At 43.3% G+C, this 24,491-nt stretch overlaps 1 long non-coding RNA gene across 2 annotated transcripts; it reads right to left on the reverse strand.

The window, feature by feature from the left end:
• Nucleotides 1-372: 372 nt before the first annotated feature.
• LOC121914650 lies at nucleotides 373-24,491 on the reverse strand. 2 transcript variants are annotated; one of them, XR_006100555.1, is made up of 4 exons: nucleotides 24,340-24,491; nucleotides 6,355-6,457; nucleotides 3,542-3,625; nucleotides 373-1,018 (listed from the first exon to the last, which is right to left on the reverse strand). It is a non-coding gene; the product is annotated as an uncharacterized LOC121914650 (long non-coding RNA). The 2 variants fall into 2 exon arrangements; XR_006100554.1 differs by lacking the exon at nucleotides 24,340-24,491 and adding an exon at nucleotides 19,177-19,390.

Here is a 24,491-nt window from a genome sequence, read left to right on the forward strand (position 1 = left end):
GGAAGCAATCCTTACTCCACTAACTTTTAGGGTTGAATCCAGACTCAGTCCTGGTCAGAACAGCAAACCCAGTGAAATATGTGTTTTCCTGATTCATAGTGCAAGAGGAAAATTTTTACATGGGATCTTCCACTCATCTCAGCCAAAACCTCTTGAATATTTTGCATTTTCCTTATCAGTCACACTATGGCTTTGGTGTGTATTGGAAAATTAAACCATGCCAACTTTATCTTTGCATCACCATCAACTGAGATAACCGACCATTTCTTGAAGGCCAGTTAACCTGAAATGCAAAAACCGTCAATTGGTAACAACATGTTTCATGTTGCAGAAAATACGTTCGAAGGAATCTAAGCGTTCAAAAGGGGCGTATTTCCTGAACTGCCGAAAAGGAGAGGAAATATATCAATATGCAAACATGTTGTGGGTTATGTCTTAACAGCTGCACCGTTCCTAATTATGCACTGCGATTGCCACCAACTTGCTTGCACTGCGCTTGTGAGTGGGAAGTGTTTAAAAAGCTTTTCTTAGGCAATGTTAATTGGCTCAGCGCAGAAAACGGAATGCCTTCAGCTTCTGACTTCTGAATTTCCAACTCCTTATGTGCTGAAATGCATCTTTATTTTATTAGTGACACTGCTATCTCACCTTTTCTCCAATGAGATCAAGACAGCATACAGGTTGTTCCTTCTCCCTATTGTCGTATTCTCACAACAACCCTGCAATGTAGGCCAGAGTTTCATGACTGGATCAGTTCCAGTCCAGTCTATTCTGGGGGAATGACAACCACACAGAGAATTTGGTGGCCATCTCCCATTGTAAACTTACTAATCACCTCCGACAAAACTGAAAGTGACCTGAAAGTCATTTCTGGTTTCTCAAAAACGAAAGCAATTGGATTTACTTCGAAGCAGCAACATATTGGATTTCCCAGTCCTTTAGGTTTGGATCACTGCGATCATCTGGATTCTCTCCAGGTCGGCACCGGATCCAGATATAAATAATCGGGCTCCAGCATCTGGAAGAAAGAACCAGGACAAAAAGAGTCCAGTGTTGCATTAACAGGTTTTTCATCAGACCAGGAAGGAAACGAAAGCCAAGGAGCAAAGTCTAACCCTTAGAGGGAAGCATTAACTCTCTGGAGAGGAATTGCTGACATTCCAAAAAGGAGCCATACACCCAGAAAAGGAAATTACTTTTTAAAACAGATTTTAAAATAAACATTGGCAACCGTGCAAAGAATTTGTTTTGTTCTTGCCGAGAGTGCGGACTTGCCTAGGTGGCTTTATTTTCTTGTTTCAGTCCAGAGGCACATTCTCTGGAATGAGAAGAAGGGCCTTCCACACTATATTAGTGTACACACTATATGCTATATACTACTATTTCACTTTATGATTCCACTTTAACTACCGTCGTATGGAAAGCTTGGTTTTCTAGTTTGGGGAGGCACTAAAACTCTGGCTAGGAATTTTAAACTGCAAATCCCAGCATTTCAGAGGATGGGACCATTGCAATTAAAGTAGAATAATAGTGCTATAATCGTGGAGAGTGAAAAGTCTCCAGAATGAAGTGGCTGAACTGTTCTTGGTGGTCTTGAGAAAGCAGAAAAGTTGCCGTTCTATTGGCTTTATTGCTCTGTTGCCACAAAGGTATCGGCAGAGCAACCAAGCCAAAAGAAGCCAGATGGGCTCATGCTTTTAGGCTAACAGTCACAACTTTGCTACAATACTAATTCCCTGCCAGAACAGGACTATGGCCTGATACAGACAAGCTAAAATAAAGCTGCTTCGAGTCACTTTAGAGGTATGCTGTTTAAATGATACATGCATCCTAAGAGTCTAGAAGCTGCACCAAAGCCACACTCCAGTCCTAAGGACTGCTTTGGTGCAGCTTTCAGACTCTTAGGACGCATGCATCATTGAAACACCATACCTCCAAAGTGACCTGAAGCAGCTTTATTTTGGCCTGTCTGTATAGGGCCTAAATGCACAAAAGTCACAGTTTTCGGTATTCTGTAATAGCCCAGTGGTCAAGAGGGCAGATCCCAGGTATTTTTCTGCATCAAGTGAAGGATAAAATGACAGGTACTAGGAGGCAGAGTCCCAGTGAAAAATGGGGCCAAAGTCACAAAGGGTGCGGTAAAAAAATGACAGCATATTTGATCTTGCTGACGGTAATGAAACAAAGTCTTCAGTGAGTCATTTCAATCTTTTCGAATGGGAAAAACCCATACAATAGTGGTACCACCCAATGATTGGTGCCATGGCAAAGAGGACATTGCTGGATTTAGAATTTAGGAAGGAGTCCTACATTTGGCCCAAGGGTCTGAGATTCACCTGGAGAGCAGCAGAGAGTAATGGCCATTATAGTCCAACCTTTCTAGACAGAAGTGATCTGGGCTGATCCGCATCAGTGCAACACAAAGGCATCATCCTTAGACCAGTGCCATCAGCTTTTGGTCTTCAGAGCATTTCAAGGAAATAAACAATCATGATCATTGGGTACAACTACAGTACCAGTTCTTGGGGAAAATAGTCTTGAAGGTCAATAGCCCGAGAAACACTGATCTACCTGCCCCCACTAGAAGCCAATAGGGAAACATGTCATTTCCTAACTCATCCGGGGCTGATGCACAATGCAGTTTGGAAATCAATCCAGATTGGGTCTCAGTATCCCGCAGAGACCTCAACACCAAAATGGTAGCCTTGGAAGCAATGGACATGGAGCGACGGATGCAAACTAGAGGAAATGAGATTCCACTTAAACATTAGGAAGAACCTCACGACACTTTGGAAAGTGATGAGGTCTCCTTTGGAGGTTTTAAAACAGAGGCTGAATGGCCATCTGTCAGGGTTGCTTTGATTGTGATTTCTTGCATGGCAGAATGGGGTTGGACTGGATGGTCCTTGGGGTCTCTTCCAATTCTATGGTTCAGTGATTCCCCCTGAATGACCTGAACTGACTTGACTTTCCCTGTAACTTACCTATTATTGCCCTTCCTTTCCTGCTGCTTCTAAGCAAAGGAAAAGCCCATTGATAAGAAACACACTAGCTGCCCCTGGAACCCAGGGACAACTCCCACATCAATTCACAAGCCGGCTGGTTTTAATTCCCCGTGAACTTTATCCTTTGCACACTGAAATTGCTCGTATTGTTCACATTCTTTCCTGCTATGCAAATGAACTTTCAACTCAGGGACCCAGCAAGCAGACATGGCACAAGATGGCATCATTAATAGAGGCTGATTCCTATCGTCATTTTAAAATAGGAGTTAAATGGAGGATGTGACTCAGCCAAAGGTGACCAAAGTCTGCATGCGCTCAGAGCCAAGTCACTCTCTGGCCAAAGGATCAAAACTTGGCCATTGTGAAGAAACGCAAAGCACAGATGAAGGGTGTAGGGGAAGAGATGAGATTTCTAAAGATGTGATGTGATGCAACATTGCCATTTAAGAAAAAAGTTGATTCCCAAGAGGCATTGAGCTATTTCTGAACTGTTGGAGATGGATCCAAAGATGATGACTCAGATGCAAAATTATTACTTTGAGAGGCATGTGAGATCTGCTGAAACTCCTCCTCACTTTGCGTAGTTAGTTCTGACATCTTCAAAGAAAACCGGCTATGATCTGCAGCTCACAAGAAGACAAAGAGGAGGCTGCATTTAGTATAAAACGTGTGCATGCTCATTTTTAAACTCATCAATAAGTCATAGGCAACTCATTTGCCTGTAACTAGTAATATTTCTCACTAATAAGCAGTTACGTAGTGGTCCTTTTTAAAGCATAGGCTCTCATCATGACAGAGACAATAGCAAGGAGGGTCCAGAAAGGCAGATAGTTGTGTTTATTTATGAGTTTTGTGTTTTTCTTTTCATCTAAGCATCTCAAAAGTATTGCAAAGGCAGCAATGATGCTGCTATATGTCACTGGTAGAATGAGCCACGTTTTCTAGTTACTTTGAAGAGTTACTTAAGACAGCACTTCCAGAGACATTTCTCTACCTCTGTAACTTTCTTCTTGAGGGAAGCAATAAGTAATTTTAGCAATTCTCCCACTGCAAGAAAGTCTGATTCGGTGCAAAGTTCACCGGTGGTTGTTTTGCACAGAAAACAGCCTTTTTAACACAAGAAACATCCTTTTCTATGGCAAAAAATATTTAGGCTCAGAAATATTATTGTCCATGCAGAAAAGGTTGTTTCCACGGAGAAGTCCATTCTTTGTGCAAAACAACTGTGCAGAAAAAAACTATGAAGATTCAGCAGTCCAATATTCTTCTCCTCAGGATATTTTGACCCTGAGGACCATGTTTTTCTGCCATTTTGGAGGGTATTTTTTGATACTGTTTCCATCTCTGGCTAGCACAAGAATATAGGGAATGCATTGGTCTATCTTCTAGGCCAGTGATGGCGAACCTATGGCACGCGTGCCAGAGGTGGCACTCAGAGCCCTCTCTGTGGGCACATGTGCCATCGCCCCAGCACAGAGTTTGCCAGAGTTTGTTACTAGAAAGCTAGAGGAACATAGCACTTTGCAATAAATAAGTGGGTTTTGGGTTGCACTTTGGGCACTCGGACTCTAAAAGGTTCACCATCATTGTTCTAGGCCAATATAGTTAGCTCTGACTAGCAACTGCATCTCTCCTGGGTTTCAGGCAGGATTCTTTCCTTGCCATGCATGGGATTTTCTGGTATTACCTGCCGCTCTTCCATCCAAATATTAGCCACTTCTTGCTTGGCTTCCAAAATCAAATAAGATTGGGTATGTTCAGGGTGGTGTGGGCTGTTGTCTTTGGAGAGGTTTGGGCATGGCTCAAATGTTCAAATTTACATTTTGTTGTGTGTCTTCACGTCATTTCTGACTTATGGCAGCGTGGATGCGGCCCAAATGAAGAACCCTGGAAAAGGGCATGGTTGGTAGGTTGGCGGACACCCCCTCCCCGAATCCTTTGTATCATTGGACTAGTGAATTCACTCTGGGTTCCAGACTGATCTTTAAAAGAGCTATCCAGATTGTTGTTCCCATATAGGTTGAACACTTGGTTAACTCTTTTAAGGTTTGAATCAAAACCTGGAGTACAGTAAATCCATCCTCCCAGAAGTTGCAGCTGCCACTATCAGGGCCCTGGAGCATCAGCACCCCTCCTAGGATGAACCATGACACTGTGGCTTTGCATTGCAGATCTCACTTGTTGCTCATGAGTAACCTTGTCTCTGGCTAGTTTTCTGGCCCACCAGTGTTCCCTGGAATACTCAGGAGACACACAAGATACTGGGTTACTCAGAGCCCCTCTTCCAACCTCCTGAAGGAGATAGTAATGAGAACCTGCTTACTCTTGATCCCCCAAATGCCAATGGCAGCTGTGACCGCTCAGCGAAGGCCCCTAAATCTTCAGATGCCATCAATATATCCCCGCAGATCCCCTCCTAAATCCCAGTCACGGGAGGAATTGCCAGTTAGCTTTGTCCGTTCCCCTGTCTGCAGATGGAGTTAATCCCAGCCATCAATCTTTAAAGGCTCGGAAAGGGTTTACGCATTAGGAAATTGCTTGCTGCAAACAGCAGGCGAACACTGGCGTTTAGCAAAGCTTGGAGAAGTGAGGCATTTTTGGACTACAATTCCCAGAATGCTCCAGCCAGGGATTCTAGGAGCTGTAGTCCAAAAATACCCTTCTTCGAATGCTGCACTTTGGATCTACCAAGTGTTGTCATTCATTCATGTGTGTGTATTTTGAATGACAAGCTGTGAGCAATACTTACTTAATGCGTTAAACATAATGCTAAATGATAACACCAAAGGTTCTCCCTAAGTCTCAGATTTCTGCCCCTAAACTTGAATTGAAACCCCACTGCAAACTCAGGACTATGGTTTCTTTAATTCAATCCAGCCACTTGTAGAACTGTCTTTCTCTTTTCCTAACGTCTCCCATTTTGCAAAGCTTTATCCTTTCTAAGGTGTCATGTCATTTCATAATATGCCTAAAGTACAAGTCTGAATTTAGTAATTTTGGCTTCTAAGGGGAGTTCAGACTTGAATGGCTCTAGAAAGAACGCATTGACTGGAAAGTTTGGCAGTCCACAGTATTATTTATCCTCAGATGTATTTTCTCCCTTTCAGGATTCCTTACGGTCCACCTTTCACACTCACCCATAGAAATCGCACATAGAGAGCATAAAAAGACTCATGTGCCCAACAGCTACTGGGATGAAAGCAGCACTGGCACAGATTCTCTCAGACACAACAGCAGTGGCACTTGAGGTTACTCTTGCTAGTAATGCACAGAAGGAGGCACTGGTAAATCACTTCTGAAAACCTTTTACCGTGAAAACCCTATGATGAGACAATGCTGTCAAGCATACCTCCTTATTTTCTCCCTTTCATTCATCTCTGCTAGATATTGCATTGCCTTTCCATGCAGAGGAGATATAGTTGTCTACTCACAGGCTGATCAGATGAGACATACTAGAAGAGAGAAAAAGAAAGGGGGAGAAACAGTTGATAGAAGTGTGATGAGTTAATGTGATGTTCACTTAAAATAAACTCAGATGTGAGTAAGAGAGTCATCAGCTTTGGTGCAGCTTCTGGCCTCTTAAGATGCATGTATCGCTTAAACAGCATACCTCCAAAGTGACCCGAAGCAGGTTTATTTTAGCCTGTCTGTTCAGGCCCTAAGTGGCTTACCCAAGACACTGTCCCCAAAATAGGTTTCGCATATGGGACTGGTCCCTTAATGTTTGGATGGAGACTCATGGTGGAGTCACCGTCTCCACTGAGAACGTGGGTTGTAAATTATGCCTCCTTTTCAGAGCTTGCAAAATGTCTGTTTTGGACCACAGCTCCCAGGATCCCCTAGTCAGGCTGCTGAGGAATGCTGGGTGTTGTAGTCCCAAACTAGTATTTCCTAGCAACTTTCCTTCTGGAAGCACAAACCCCTCTGTTCAAACTCAAAGACGGAAGAAATGTGCGTGTGATTTGGAGTGTGTGGTGTTGTCTAGTAATCCTTGTGAAAGCCCCTTCTGTTTCAGCATGCCATCCTTACAGAGACCGAAACCATATAAGTACAGAAGCCGAAGTCGACACAGATCCTGCTTTAAACTAGGGTTGTTGTTTGCATGTGTCTCATCACCAGCTTCCATGCACTGAAGGGATTGTATGTCTGTTTTCAAGAATGATTCATTTCCCAAGAATGTGGGTATCAAACTGCACAGACCTCTTCAGCTACTCGCCCCAGAAGTTGATGGGATCTCTCTTTCTTGCTGATACAAATCCGCACTCGCTGGAGGGGAGAGAGGGCCAGTTTCATCCCTCCCTGTGCACTGGATCGTGTCCAGTTACTCCGCTTACCATTATGCAACTTGACCAAGGGTAACCCAATCCTCGAGGACAAATTTAGAATTGCCTGGATGTGTTTGCTCCCAGCTTGTTACCTGCCCAGAAATAACACACTCACACTCACACACACAGCCTCCCCTCCAGAAGTCAGGATAAACAAGTAAGATGCGGGTTACGCCAATATAAAACACATTTCCCAAATTCATTCATTCATTCATTTGATCCCAGGAAGGGACCAAAGGCGGCTAACCTGATAAAAATGTCTCAAAAACTTCCCAGTTAAAAATTAAAAACAATTAAAATAATAGTTTTTTGTGGGGTTTTCGGACTTTGTGGCCATGTTCTAGAAGAGTTTATTCCTGACATTTCACCAGGAACAGATGCTGGCAAAACATCAGGAATAAACTCTTCTAGAACATGGTCATATAGCCTGAAAGACCCACAAAAAACTATGGATGCCAGCCATGAAAGCCTTCAACTTCACAATTAAAATCATCTAGTTGAAACTATAAAGTTAAGATAAAAAATCATACAAAAGTTAAAATCATACAACACAACCCATATAAGCCTCTCAAAGCATCTGTAAAAGGGCTTAAAATTGTTCAAGTAGTCAAATATGATATCTTAACTTCTTAAGAAATATATTGATTTACATCCTTTATAACAGATTTTGGATGTATCCACACTGCAAAATTAAAGCGGTTTGATACCACTTTAACTGCCATGACTTTATCCTACTAGGATTTCTAGTTTGGTGAGGCACCAGAGCGCTCTGATAGACCAGGCCTCGCCAAACTAGAAATCCTACTAGGTGAGTCAATACATAGATAAACCCCATTAATTGAATTCTAGTTGGAACTAACAAAAGGATTTAGGCCGTGATGTAAATGATTTCCCTTCAGGACTGAGGGATTTATAACCCTACAGATGTTTTAACATTACAGTTCCCTGGCTATTGGTCAGGCTGCCTTAGGCTGATGGGAGCTGGAATCCGACAACATCTGGATGGCTAGAAGTTCCTTGGCCTGAAGATAATGGTCATTTCAGTATTGAAATTATGAATGCTGTTGTTTATGTCACCGGAACAGCACCACATACACAAACGGAGAGTGCCACCAGACTACATATATAAATATCTATATATATGGGAGGGTGGACTTAAGGGAGAAGAACCTCAGTCCACTGATCACATTTGGGAAATTGCAGTCCATGAAAGTAGGCTTTTCAAGTTACTGGGAAGGTCTGCAAGGTCTTCCAAGCAAACATTCCCAATTGAACTGGAGAGCTTGAGGACAGCAAGGTACACAACAAGGGTTGCCCTCATGTTTGGGATCTTGCCCATCTAACCCTCAACTCTTCTCCAAACCAATAGGAGGTATATAAGATGTCCTTCAACTTTGCAAGGGAGTAATTCAGGTAACAAATTAGATGGCACTTGCTCCACCTCTTGTTAGCCTCAGAATAGATGCTAGGCGAGCGAGACTTTCCTTGTTGCCTTTCATTTTAGCCAGGAAACGTCATCGATTTGCGTCTATAATTTATAACAGTTTGCCTTTCCAGAAAACCTTGCGTCTCTCTCAAGCTGAGATGGAATTTCCCTGGCTCCGAGTTGGGAACACGGTGGAGACTCAGTGCCGTATTTGTCTCCGAAGGGAAACCTCATCTTACTCTCTGGTCTCCTGTGTGGGGCTTAGCTAGAAGTGACCTAGCGAGGGTTTCTAGGCAGAGGTGCCAAGACCCTTGTCTATTTTAGGAACATCTCAAGTGAAAGGAACTTGCTTTGCCTCAGGACCTCAGAGCTCTGCTAAGTTTTGGGACTGCCCACAGAGATGGCAAAAGATTTTTTTTGCTCTTGAGGCAGAAAGTCCAAATTAGTCTCCAAATTGTATTGGAGCATCTCCAGGGATGCCCTCACATGTTGTGCAGATTCAAGGGTTCCAAGCTACCCAACAGTTGGTTAAGACAACAACATTTTAACAGCTTACTCTCCTCCCAACAATATCATCTGATGAAGTTTTCTTAATTTCAGAAATCCAAATTGAGGACCAGTAGTCAGCAGACGCAGTGGTTTGAATGCTGGACCAAGGCTCTGGGGATCAAGGTTCAATTCCATGCTTGGCCACAGAAACCCATTGGGTTACCTTTGGCGAGTCACACAGTCTCAGCTCCATGATAGGTTTGCCTTAGGATCACCGTAAGTCAGAAATGACTCAAAGGCACACAACAGCAAAGTCAGCAGAAGCAGCAGCACCATTGCCACCTGCAGAAAGAAACTGTGAGACACCCACCATTTTGATGTTCTCAGAATGATGCTATTACAAAATTTGGCAATTTCCCAACAACCTACTCTTGCCATTTGGTAGAATTGAAAGATATAGTCGTGTTAGTCTGTAGAATCAGTATGTAGAGAGATCTTGTAGCACCTCTGAGACTAACTGAAAGAAAGAAGTTGGCAGCAGGAGCTTTCCGTCTACTTTCTCAGATGCATCTACAAAGGCTCATGCTGCCAACTTCTTTCAGTCATTCTCAATGGTGCTATAAGATCTCTCTACATCTTGCCATTTGGTAAAACCAAGCCAGGGACAACAATTAGGATGGCTAGCCACTTACGTATTGCCAAAAATGAGGAGCGAAGAAGATGACAAAGGAGTGGATAACCAGGAGTCCTTGCTTATTGTTGCCTTCAAGTCATTACGGACTTATGGCGAACCTAAGGCAGCACTCTCATGGGGTTTTCTTGGCAAGATTTGTTCGGAGGAGGTTTGCCATTGCCTTCCCCAAGGCTGAGAGGATGTGACTTTCCCAGGATATGCACGGCTAAATGAATAAATGCAAACCCATGTGCATGAGTGCATGAGTCTTCCATTGCCGTATGATGCACAGCGTATCATTTCAGGCACTGGAGCCGCTGAGGCATCATCCGAACTCTAACAAAATTGCTTATGTAATAGACCTTTAACCAACGCAAGAGCAACAACAAAAACATCACTCTGCAGAGCGTTGTCTTGTCTTTTATATCAGCAGAGGGCAGTCTGCTGCAGAGTAAATAGGAAGAATAATGGACAAGAAAGAGAGCCTTCAGCAATGCAGAGAGAGCTTTCAGAGCTGTTCAGTGTTATGCTGGCTCTTGGTGAAGCGCCTCCAGGTGGTAGATCTTTGAACTGCAGAGAGCAGCTGAGATGGAGGCCGCATCCACACTGGAGAAATAACCCGGTTTGGCAGCACTTTAACTGCCCTGGCTCAAGGCTATGGAATTCTGGGAGTTGGAGTTTGTTGTGGGCCCAGAGCAGAGCTAAATTGTGCTCCTTATATAAAATGGCAAAATCAAGGTTTGCTATTTGGAATTTATACTTTTTTTGGAATATTTTCAAGCCGTGGATGATTGAATCCGTGGATAAAATATTTGTGGATAAGGAGGACCCACTGGACTTTGAAGAACCATGGAGAAGCTACCATGATATGGTTGATCTGCTGATGATATTAATGTACCTGAAGTACAAGCCATGCTGGGAACTGGGATCCAATATTGGATATTGAAGAGACAGGGAAAAGATAGTTGGAGAAAGTGCTTGGAAAGGTTACTCTTTGGACCACAAATCCCAGAAGCCAGCATGCTGGCCGGGGTGCTTGGCACTGTAGTCCAAAAAAAGTAACGTTTCCAAGCTCTGGTTGGGAATCCCCTGCTGAACCCTTGTGCTATGGAGCAGGAACATGACACTTATATGGCCCACCCCAGGAAGACCTGAGACATTCCCTAAGAATGGTGCTAAGTCAGGCCTAGGGGATTTGGGTCAGCTGAGATACAGGATATCTGATCCGTCCGAAGTGGATGGAATTTCCTTACGGGCTGAAACAGTAGAGCTCTCGCGAAATTGTCGGATTCATCATATGGCTTGAAATGGTCTCAAATAAAGCAGCGGAGTGAAAACCGACTGAAACGGGTGGAGCAGCGGAGAGATATTAAAGGAGAGGCAGGAGATGATCGCACTAAGAAAGCTGTGGGGTTAAGTCAAAATTTTCTAATTCTGAAGTCAGCACTCCTTACATAAACTGACAATCTCCTCAAAATAGCCTCTCTGTATCAGCAAAAGCTCACACACTTTAACAGGGAGGATCTCAGCGGTCCATCGGCTATCCAAAACCAACGTTTATGGGTTTTGTTTTGAGTCAAAGGGATGATAATAAAATATACCTTTAATCCAAGCTTGGAAAAGAGGCTTTTTTGGACTTCATCTCCCAGAGACCACCAGCTCACATAACATACCCTCCAACTATCTTTGGCAGAAATAGTCCCAAATATTGCCTCACTTATTGAAATGTCCCAGTTTCTCTCTCCTCCTTCCATTTTCCCAGTTCTCCCTCAACTTACTTCAATTACAGCAAACTGAGTTGAAAATATAACTTTAACTCTACTCAGCCGAAATGAAAGGAGGAAAGAGGATGGATCTTGCTCTTCCCTGCAGCATCAGGCAAAAGCAAACTGCTGCAGTATCTCCTAGCTTGCCTCTTGTCCTTCTTCTTTATTCATAACATTTCCTAACTTGGCCACGCTCGGATGTTGCTTGGCCACACATGCCCCGGTTTTCATCTCTGAAATGTTGGAGGGTCTGCCATAGCCAGCAATAGAGGGATTTGGGGAGCTATTGTCCAAAAAAAGTAGTTTTTCCAAGTTCTGCCTTTTAAGAGTAAAAAAATGGCCATAAGGGGGATTCTGGGAGCTGTAGTTCAAAAGAGTATCTTTCTCAGAATAATGGAATAATAGTTATTCTAACAATGGAATAATATTTTTTTTAAGTTAAGATAGTGATTTCAGAAATGCACAACTTAAATCTCACTAGTCAGTGAGATTTGAGACAATCTAAATACATGCCGAATCACAACCTGAAGGGAAGCTCAGCCAACTAATTGGTTCCCGTGCGATAGATTTTTTGGCAGAGGTTATGTCCTCATTGCCCAATTATATCACTTTGATTCCTCTTTAACTGTCATGGCTCCATCCACAGGAGTCTTGGGATCTATAGTTTGATGGGGCAATTAGAATTCTCAGGACTATAGAGCCAGAGTGGTGTAATGGTTAGAGTGTTGGATTATGGCTCTGGAGACCAGGGTTTGAATCCCGGCTCGGCCATGGAAACCCACTGGGTGACCTTAGGCAAGTCACACACTCTCAGCCTCAGAGGATGGCAATGGCAATCTGCTCTGAAGAACCTTGCCAAGAAAACCCCATGATAGATTTAGGGGCCCTAGGGTCACCATAAATCGGAAACAAATTGAAGGCACACAACAACAACAACAGCAAAATCTAGAGACCCCAACTCCCACCCTTCCCAGTTAAAGGGCATTCAAACTACTATAATTGTGCTGTTTGGACTCATTGCTGGAGTCCATTTCTAGAAATCTTGCAAGGGGAAAGGGTCTCAACCTGTCGACCCCTTCAAGGAAAAGCAAAGGGATTCCAAACAAAACAACTTTTCACTTCTCTCTTTTAGAGGAAGGAGGTAACTCCATTCCTGTTTATTCCTACCTTCTGTTTGCTGGATCTTTAAAAAGAAAGTGAGGGGTGAGCTGGGGTAGAAACATGTTGCTCATAAGCTAAGGTCATCCGAGGGGAAACAAGTCACGGCCGCCTTCAGCTTCAGTACATTTATGTACATCGCTGGTTTAAAAAAAAAAGCATGCGGTCGGAAAGCATGGAGCTTCAGAATGAAATATTCCTATTTATTGTTTTAGCTACACAAAAAGGCCATCACAGGGATCATTCGCATTACACAATCAGAGTGCTAGGTCCTATTTTAGATATACACATATATTCATACATGTACCTTGCACTTGTTCTTTGTACTTTATTCCCATGTTCTGACTGTTACCTTATCAGCAATATGTATGATGTTTTAATATAACTTGAAATTCAAAGATATAGCTGTGTTAGTCTACAGAGTTAGTATGTGGAGCAATCTTGTTAGTCTTAAGGGTGCTACAAGATCTCTCCACATAACTTGAAATTATTAAGACTGTTCAAATTATATATATCCCACTCTCTTCCATGCCAGCATTCTCTGAAGATGCCAGCCACAGATGCTGGCGAAACATCAGGAATAACCTCTTCTAGAACGTGGCCACATAGCCTGAAAAACCCACAAAAAACTATATACAAGGTTCTACAGCTGATCTATATGGCCCCCATCAGTGGTTTGTTTTATATAAAGGTGCTTTTAAGTAGCCAAAACAGGTAATCCCTAGCAGTTGTACTGCATCCTAGTGACACTTTGGGCCGCTTCAATGGATCTAGAAAACACACAAATAAATGTACCATATATACTCAACTATAAGCTGACCTCATATATAAGTCGAGGGCAGGTTTTGGTACCAAAATTATGGCTTTTGATCTGACCCGTGGATAAGTTGAGGGTAAAGCTTAGAGGCCCGTAACATATTAAATAACACATGATTTTCTACATTTTTGCAAGTACAAAATCTAATATCAGAGGCATCTGCCTCATTCTGCCTTCCTTGTGCCCAAGACTAGGCCCAGCCATGCTTATGCCTCTCTTGTTCCATAAAGTGTTATATCCCCAGGGGCTGAAAAGCAGGTTTGCATTTGCTCTCAGGAAACAGCCCCATAATACTCCTGATAACAGGAGTATTATGTCACACTGTCCGATAACATAGTCCCTAATACTCCTGGGATACAGACATAGGCTCTGGTCGAATGGACAGTTCCTGTTGGCCGCCTTTGTCTTTCCATCTCTGCTGATCCTTTAAGTATCTCAACAATGGGATCATTGTGATTGCTTTGAGCCTGGTTTAATATCAAAATGCTTGATGAATTATCAGTCCTAAAAAGGCTTAAACCTCCTGCATCAGCTGGCATTTGGTTGGCTTCATTTATTCATTCCTCTTGGCGGTGATGGTGTTTTTTGTTGTTGCTGTTTTCATTTTCTGTAACAACAAGTGGAACCTTTCCTCAAGATTGGTCTTAAAACATTCAGATTCTAAAAAATAGTGTTACAGAACGAGTCGATAGCTTGGGTCCACAGTTTTCCTACTTAGAGAAGATCTACTGAAAAGGAAACTTAATTCATTACAGCAAAATTAAGTTCCACTGATTCCTCTGGGTCCAGTTCTGTGGTTTACTGTTATGTGCCTTCAAGTTGTTTCCGACTTAAGGCAATCCTAAAGGTGAATCCTAAAGGGGCTGAGAGTGTGTGACTCGCCCAAGGTTACCCAATGGGTTTCCATGACTGAGTGAAGATTCAAACTCTGATCTCCAGAACGGCAGTCCAACACTCAAACTACTACACCACATAGGCTCCCAGATCCCCTTCTGCACCATCTTTTTATTGATGATGGTTTTAATCTTCTTTCACTTCTATTGCAAGCCTGGAGGTGACAGCATGCGTTATCGCATTGGGGTGACATGAACCCAGGCGATGCCACTACAGGCTAAACAGGCATGGTTCCCACTTAATTCGAATTCAGAAAGTGATTCAGAAAGGAAGGGCCATTTTTTTGCCCATTTTTGTCCATTTAACATACGTCAAAAAAGACACTTTTTTAAGCTCCTTTTCATCAAAACTGAATTAACATAAGTGGGAACCATAACCAAATCGGGATCAGTTTCATAATTTGGTTTTAAATGACTCAAACCGATTCTTTTGTCAATGGGAACCAACTGCCTCAGGAACCGGTTTAAATAGAACCAATTCTTTTGTTAATGGGAACCACAAGCGGATTATTTTGAATTGTTTCCATCCCAGACAATCTGATAGGAACAAATGCAGCGGGAACCATGCTACAAATTCGATTCGATTCATCAATTCGGATTGGAAACCGAATCTTGCATAAGTGGGAATTAGGCCTTTGTCCCAAGACGCAAGAGAAAATGCAGGTGACTTGGGGCAAGGAAGGAGCAGTTGATGCACCTGTCTGAACTTGGTTGTCTTGTTTACCTGGATGGGCACTCGCCTTTTCATCTGTGAACCTGACCAAATGTTTTTGAAAAGCCATTGATCTCTCAAAAACATGCTCTCTCTAGATATGTTATGAGATATGAAACATGCCAAAAATACAGCACAGGGCACGCAGGGTGTGCTAACAGGGGCAAGGCCAAACCCTTCTGTGATCCCTTTCCCTCTCCACCAGCCACAAAATAGCTCTGGAGAGGAGCTATCACAGTCCAACAGTGAACCCTGGGGTTGCAACAGGAGAGACATGGTGGAGTGATACAGGATCTCAGCCAGGAAATGTATGTCTGTGTGTATGGGGACAGCGAGGGAAGAGACCTTTTGTCCTTTGTGTTGTTGCATTTATTACATTATCAAGTCACATATTTTCTGCACCACTCCGATCGCTCATACACATGTGCAGAGGGGGAGCGCATCATTTTCTGAAACTGCTCCAGGCTCCCATCCCCTTAATCCATCCTTGGCTCCATGGGTTGCATATTTTCTTTTGTGGAATTCCCATCCCTGCCCCTCCACCCACCATTTCCAAGCGGAGCCACCTGCCAAAGACATCTGTTCCCCTGTGCTCCGCTTACAATGCAGGCAAAGGAGGGATCCCATATCAGAGATTGCCATGGGAACAACCTCAAACAGAGACTTATCTTCTCCCTCTTTGTGGGGGGATGGAGAGAGGCAGAGAAGGTATTTTAATGACTAAATACATCTCCGGATAATGTATGTGATGCAGCTCAGCTATGGAACACAAGACAGATATTGTTTCTGCAAAAGTCTTTAGGGCTGTGCTTACTCTTCTGTCTCTCTCTTTCTGGTCCCCCAGCTGCCAGGTCTCAAGCCATGCAAAGATGCTGATCAGATTTTTACAACTTAGCCAATACAGACATACTCATTCTATACCAAGCCCTCTTAAATCTGTGTAATATCACTAGGAGAAACGAGACATTCCAACGAAGATTTAGTAGGTAGCGAGATTTTGTAGCACCACTGAAATTAGCAGCATGAGCTTTCATAGACTTCAGTCTACTTCCTCAGATGCATTGGGTCTGAAGAGATGCATCAAATGCATCCCTGAATACATTCTAGGATGTGGAGGTTAGGTCTTAGTTCACTGGTCTTCCCTTCAACAAAGGGAAGAGACCACTAATCTAGTTGTGTATCCAGTCAGAAACGTAACTTGGCCATTGTAAAGTTGGCCATTGTAAAGTTACACATCACAGCCTCTCATGCAGGATCTGTGCAATTGTCCCAACTCATTTATGAAACTGTTTCACAAATGAGTTGGGGCAAATGCACAGATCCTGCATGAGAGGCTGTGATGTGTAACTTTACAATGGTGAAGTTACATTTCTGACTTGATACACAACTGTGCCAGTGAACTACAATGAGCCACAGAACTCTGCTAGTGAATTGCAATGAGGCGGAATGGGGCACTGTCCAAGGTGCCCTGTTACAATGGGCATTCCTGTTATGTAATGTATCCCAATACACATTATGCATCAGGACCATTGTGCAGCTGTTCACTCCATTTGCACAATGGTCTCAGAGACGTAGCTACATCTCTGCTCCCCGCCTGACAATACAAGCATTGCACAACATCGCAATTCATCTTTATATGATTGTAAGTCACTTTGCAATGACATAAATACCTAACAGGATGCCAGCACTCATCTGGAAGCCCCTTCTTCCCCCTTTCCAGTGGAAAAGCAATTATTTTTCCAGCACTAAAAGCCATCCATCTGGACACAACCTAAGGTGCTGCTTGGGGATTGTTTTGTTGTTAATCCCAGGATAAAAGCCACTGGTGAAGTGGCCAGTGGGCTGGCCTGCCACACAGCCAGTAGCCGTTGACTGGGAAGAAGAAAATGGGGCATCTCACGCTGCAGGAGATGTCACTAAATGCTGGGCCGCCTCAGCCGAAAGCAGAACAGGTGGCATCCCTCGTTGGCGCACATGCTAATCTTAGACAGAGCTTGGAAGAGGAGGGAGACACAGCTGCAGGAATGTGCTTCGGTCAGCATTCGCTCTTGGGCCTTCCACTCCAAAGCCCCAAATACGGCATTGCGTTTGGCACCTCACCACCTGTCTGATGCTTCTCTTAACCCCCAGCCAGCCATCCCCATACATTGCCTCACAGAGGTCTATCACACTTCCAGCCACCCTTGCACCAGAATGAAGTAAAGATTGTGGATGGGGAAAGGGGGAAACCTTAGCCCAGAAACAGAGGTTCTGCTGCTAAGACATTCTGAGCATGTTGCAGCATCTCTTTCCAAAAGGGTGGCTTGAGGTTCGGGCAGGATTTGCTTTGTTTCATTGGCAGTGCTGCTCAGACCACTGGAAAATTTTCCCCATTCCTAAGATCCTACAGCTGCAATTCCCCATCCCTTCAAAGCTAATGTGACTTTTTTAACAGACCATTCTGGGCTTAATGATGTTTGTAGTATGACTGCATGCATGTTCCATTTTGTCACCTGCAACTGCAGACTCAGAGACTTAAAAAGAAAGGAATGATCATACCTTAGGAGTGGCTCTCACCGCCACTTTATACATTTTTTTTCTCCTTCCTCTTTTTATACTGAAGACACTTTTTTTTGGACAGCCTTGGGGGAAAAAGATAGCAATTCTCCCATGCATGATCATCCCTTTTGCTGGAGTTTGACACTTGTGATTCTTAAGGAAAAGAGTTGCTAACCAGAGAGCTAAAAATAAAGCATGTTCAGCCCCAGCTTAGAGAAGATATTTAAGAGGAACTTAGAGACAACTCATCACAGGGAATAAACTCCTGGTTGATTTCTAAATTTTAAATCCACTGACAGATTACAGTATCTTCGGTCAGGGCAGGTCTCTTCACAACTGGAAAGACCGTCTAGAACAGAGAAGGAAAATGTTTAATTCCTCTTTCATGTTGGCCGCTATCCCATTCATTAAAAGCAGACATCTCCCAGCTTGTGCAGGTTGTATTCTTCTGCAAGTTAGACCCCGAGGTATATTAATACGGATGTATTAGCCTTAAAGATGCATTTGTATCACAATGGTTGAACTCACTTTAAGGTCAGAAGTATGAGATGTGAAGGACAAGTGGTATTGCTTGGACAGTCAGCCCTCTCTATCCACTGATTCTTCATCCACGGATTCAATCATCCATGTGTATGTGTATGTGTATGTGTATGTGTATATGTATATATATATATATATATATATATATATATATATATATATATATATAAGCAGACCTTGATTTGGCCATTTTATACATGGGACATCATTTTACTGCACCATTGTATTTAATGGGACTTGAGCATCCACTGATTTTGGTATCCACAGGGATCCTGGAAATCTTTGGAGATTAGTGTGACTTCATAGAATCATAGAGTTGGAAGAGACCACACGGGCCATCCAGTCCAACCCCCTGCCATGCAGGAACTCTCAGTCAAAGCATACCTGTATGGCAGGGGGTTGGACTAGATGGCCCTTGTGGTCTCTTTCAACTCTATGATTCTATGACTTCCTTAGACAAAAGGCATACTCCAGCCCTTGCAAGACTGTCCCCTGTGAGTAGGTACCACCATTTCCTATGGCCAGAATCCCATCATCGCCCTCCATAGATTAAAGGGATTCTGCTGATGTCTTGGGTGATCTCATTGTGGTGGGTGCCTTGTTTTTCCTCCCTTGCTGGAGCCAACTGGTCTAGGGCCAGATGTCCACTGCGGGGTATTCCCAGGCCATCCACAAGTCACTCTCCTGAGTGTCCCTTTTAATATTAAGTTGCTATCAAATATGAGAGGGGTGATTCTGGGGGTCCAGCCTAGGGCAACATTATGGTGTCTGCTCCAAGGTTGGCACTCGGATCACTCCAACTCATAGGAAAACCCTCCAGCTAAAGCCCCTCACCTTCGTTTAGGAATGCCAGGTTCTCAAGGGAGCTGTGTATTATATCACAGTGTGCTCTTCTTTCCAGTCTGGTTCCAAGTCATCTCTGCTAGCATTTTAATCATTTCGGCTGACGTTGGTTGGACAACATAATGTAGGGCCAAGGAACAGTTGTTGGGCTGCTGTTTGGCTCCCTTCCTTCCCTTTCCAGGTCTCCTTTCTTCTCCTTTTGTGAGAGCTGCAGAAACAAAGCCTGTTGGAACGTTTATATAACCTTCAATACCAGCGCAACCCCACACTGCAAGCAGATCACGTAATGCCTAGGGCAGCTCAGTTACAGCCGAGAACGAAGCTGAGTTGCTTGACAGATTGCAAGCCAATGAACTCAGATGGGGAGTCGTGGTGATCCATATCCTGCACCCATCAACCCATGGCATATCTTGGTGGTCCCGCATAATACAGAATTATCATGGAGATAAATCAAGTGCATCTCCCCCAAATCTATTAATATTAGATCTGGTCTGAAATTAGATTTGGTATTGAGTACTTGATGAAATCTGCAAATAACAAATCAATAAGATAACTTTCTTTTTACCTATCCTCTTGCCAATTGCCATAGTATATATATTTAAAGGTATATCCCAAATCTTGAGCAAAATATAAAGATGTTCTAGCAGCTACACTTTACAAAAGACACACAATATCTTAATAGGATCAATGTCTGTTGCAAGCAAAGTTTGCAAGTTTTGGAGTCTCACAGAACCCTTCATCAGCCACAATAGACAAATGTATAATTTCCAGCTACACAGAGAAAGCGTGTTATTTCATGGTGCTGTCATTATGAGCGTGAGAGCCTCCGGGAAAACTAATGCACAGAGTTTTTCTGGAGAGCATTTTGGCTTGGGAACATGGAGGACGTCATCTTCCCTTGTGGCTGCCGTTCAGGCGCGGCGCATTAAGTTCTGATCGCTCACGTTGCTATGGCCGGTTGCCCCAGACAAGCCACGCCGAGCCTTTTTATAGAGACAGATGTCGCAGTCATAACTCCTTGATAATGTTTGTCCAATGGTGTCATTGGGGAATTTCTCGGGGCGTTCTCACGCATTAGCCATAAATCACTTTTCATTTAACACTCTCATGCAAATCTCGCACCCGGTGCAATGGATGCTCCCTTTCCCTCCTACAGTACAGGTTGAGTTACTGTTCACACATGACACAAACAGCATGCAAGAGGCTCAAGGTGGGATCTTTGTCATTGTGTGTGAATCCGCTCCTGGTTGAACTTCTTCCTCAATTGCGCCTTGATTTTCGGAGAAGGCGAGCAAGGCAGAGGGGGAAATCCTCATAATTTCTGATCACTGCTTCATAGTATTTCACCAGTCCAATACAACAGCTCAGTTCCCTCCACCAGCCAGGCTCAGCTCCAAGCTGGCAAAGTCAGAGGAATTACCCTGTTATCTGAATCTCTTGTGAAGATGATATTCAGCTGCTTGGGCAGCCTCTTTAAAATCCACACAAACCCCCGGACCAGATTCACTGCCCCACTGCCTTGGAAGCCAAATGCAGAGATCTTTTTATTGAGACAGGTACTGTACTTGACCACTAACTGGCTGCTTTAAAGGTAATCGCCAACACTTTGTACCTTGTCTGGAACAGGATGGCAATGGCAAACCTCCTCTGAAAACATCCTGCCAAGGAAATCCCTTAGCGTCGCCATAAGTCGGAAACAACATGAAGGCACACAACACACACACACACACGCTTAAAAAATAAAGAAACAGCCTAAATCAGGATGTATTGGGTAGCAGCCTGTTTTACACTATAGAACTTTGCAACCACTTTAACTTCCAAAGCTACATCCCACAGAATTCTGGGAGCTGTACTTTCAATAGGCGCTATAACACTCTGGCCAAGAATCTTGAGTACATCAACAAACTACAAATCCCAGGATTCCATAGGAAAGGGCCATGGCTATGAAAGTGATATCAAGCTGCTATCATTGCTTAGCATGAAAGAGACTCATGTATATTGAAAGGAGCAAAGCTAACCGATACATGCATGAACCGTGGAATAGATTGCCTTGGAGGGTGGAGGAGTCTCCTTCCTTGGAGACCTTTAAAGAGAGATTAGATGGGCATCTTTTGGGCGTGCTTTAGTTGTGTATTCCTGTGTGGCAAGTGGTTGGTCAAGTGCCATCACTGGCAAGGTGCAGGAGGTTCAGACCACACCACGGTCTTACCAAATTTTCACTTCAATTTAAGCTATATTTTATGCTATGTTTTAATTCCAAACTGTTTAAATGTATTTTAAGGGGGGTGGGATTTGGGGATGTGGGAATGTATGTTTTAATTACTGTAAGCCGCCCAGTTGTGTTACACAGAGGGGCGGAATAAAAATATTATTATTATTATTATTATTATTATCATTATTATTATTACTTAGCCACATGAAACTACGTACATTTAAATGCATTTATGCTATGCATATGACGTGATATAAAGGTATAATTTCAATTTTGCAAGTTGTTTACATCACAACGTTTACCATGACATTCAGTAATATGCAGGAATGACAATGAATGAGTAACATTAGTATGAAAAACATCACTAAAGATTGTATATGGCGCAAGATAGGAGGCGGTCAATGGGGGGGTGATGCCAAGAGTTGCCATCCCAGGTAACGCCAACCCTAGGGATGCCACTGGGTTGGATAGATGGTTCTTGTTGTGCTGTCCAACTCTAGGATTTTACTATTCTAGGATTAGAATTAGACCCTAGATACTATTCTAGGATCTAGAGAGATTCATGGAGTAATGGTGCCCAGAGTGAAGGGAGGCTGTTTGTTCTTTGGACTGAGAGAAAGCGTAGATGAACATGAGAAGTGAAGGGTTCCACTCTGGCAAAGAAGCGCAGAGAAAGGGAAAGAAGATACAGGGATCACCATTCCAGCCTCACACCCAGACTGCTAATGTTGCTTCTTTGAATTTTACAGCCAACCCACGTGGGATGGCTTCACCTCAGCAGGCTGAGTGGGAGCACCGGATCATGTCACACAAACAGGGAAAGAAGGAGGCAGAGGGATGGATGTGGATGGGGGGGGGTCTGAGAAGAGAGGTGGAGGGGGTTATTTCTTGGAATGAGATACTGAAATAAACACTTCTTGGATAACCATTAATTCTCTGAATGGTGAGCCCCAGAAAACACCCTCAAAGGACAGCTTCCATATTTGCATTCTTGATTGTTTACCTGACATGGCTGACTATGAAGGGGACTAATATACCATTAGGCAAAGGACAGCATCTCCCGCAAAGAACAGATTGGAAGTGTCCTAAAATGACACCAAATTGTTAACCATTCTCTATTATAATTTCGCTTTGACTCCCAGGCTATAGAGAGGTGCTTAAAGAATTTTGGGCCTAAGTAAGGTGATGGCTTGACAGATGCTAGTATGTGTTCCCAGGCGGCAACAGGTCTTTGGGTGGCCCAGATTATGGTTGGTTTATTCTTTACACCCCATCTCCAGGTCAGCTGAGATGTAGACCAACCCTTTCACCTCAAAACAAGGCAGCATGATGCTGAAAGGTCATGAGCCATTCAAGTCTTCATAGGAGTTTATCACACGAAGGAGATCGGGAGTTTATCCTGTTAATATCCCAGAAAAACGGCATAATTATGCGTAACGATTTCACATGACGTCGCACAAAACTCACTATTAAAGTGGTCACAAAGAAGCATTAACGCGCATCTTTTTACTTTCGCAATTTCAGTACCAATGCATTTCCGATATCACTTTATTTGCACAATTTAGTGTGATGATCATTCGTGCAATTACTCGCCATTTCTGCTTCATTTGCGGGATGCTTAAGATGCGCTTTTAATGTCGAAATCAGCCCCAGTGTGATAAACTCCATAGATGAGTTACTGAACATAGGTAATAATTAACAGTAATAGCTGAGAAACACCCACAAGTGCCTTCATAAATCTGAATGAAAGAACTAGAAATGTGGGAGAAAACCAAGCTGACATTCACCATTGAATACCTATGTATTCAGTTATGCCTGTGATGCTGATTTAAAACTGCAACTTTCCACCTTTCCTCCCTTCACAGGCTCTTCAACTTTAACACTCATATAGCAGGCAGATACAACATGAGGCTTGGCCTCTCCCAGAGCCGCAACCTCTTTCTTATGCTTCCCAAAGCAGAAGACAAAATGGTTCCCTCCTTCCTGATTCCATGCACAAAACTGGCTGGACTCATAAAGAGACAATAAGGGTCATCCAGTCCAAACCCAATCCAAAAAAGGAGTCTCCATCACACTCCAAGGGAGCATGTTCCATTGCCAAACAGCTCTCACCATTAGGAAGTTCTTCCTGATATTTTGGCGGAATCTCTTTTCCTGGAATCCATTGCTCCATGTCTTGGTTTCTGGAGCAGCAGAAAACCAAGTTTGTCCCATCCCCAGTATGACATCCCTTCAACTATTCAAACATGGCTAGCATGTCAACAGAGGATCTACACAAATTCAACCTAAACAATGAGGAAATCAGAATAGTAAAAGAGTTTCCGTACCTTGGATCAAACATAGATCAGAATGGGGACTGCAGGCAAGCCAAGAGATCAGAAGAAGACTAGGGAGAGCAGCTATGAAAGGACTAGAACAGTGTAAAAATGTAAAGGTCTACCACTGAGCACTAAAGTTAGAATCATACAAGTATTCTCCATCGCCATGTATGGATGTGGATAGTGAGGAAAATGGATGAGAGGAAAATCAATTCGTTGGAAATGTGGTGCTAGAGAAGAGTGCTGAGGATAGCATGGACAGCCAAAAAGGCAAACGAATTGCTCCTAAAACAGATCAAGCCTGAAAGCATCTTGGAACCCAAGATGATAATGTTTAGGTTGTCATATTTTGGCCACATCATGAGAAGGCTTGACTCAATGTAAAAGACAACTGGAAAAGGTGGATGGATGTAGAATGAAAGGAAGACCTCATGCTAGATGGATAGACTCCATTAAGGAGGTCACAGGTATGAATTTGCAGGACTTCAGTAGAGGGCAGGGAGTCTTGGAGATGTTTAATCCGCAGAGTTGTCATGAGTCAAGATCAACTCCAAGGCGGTTAACAACAACAACAACAACAAATTATGTCAACTCTTAACCTTCCCTTCTCCAGGCTAAACATACCTGATGATCTCAGTGTCTGGACAGGCTCCTCAGCAGAGATATGTGTATGACCACACAATGAGTATCTGTGAACATTTCAGGTTCTGTTGATAAACACTGCTTTAACCTTTTTTGGATCTAAGAGGAGTAAAAAAAAATGTTGAGTGCCTTCA

Source organism: Sceloporus undulatus, chromosome 8, assembly GCF_019175285.1.
Source record: "Sceloporus undulatus isolate JIND9_A2432 ecotype Alabama chromosome 8, SceUnd_v1.1, whole genome shotgun sequence".
NCBI classification, from domain to species: domain Eukaryota; kingdom Metazoa; phylum Chordata; class Lepidosauria; order Squamata; family Phrynosomatidae; genus Sceloporus; species Sceloporus undulatus.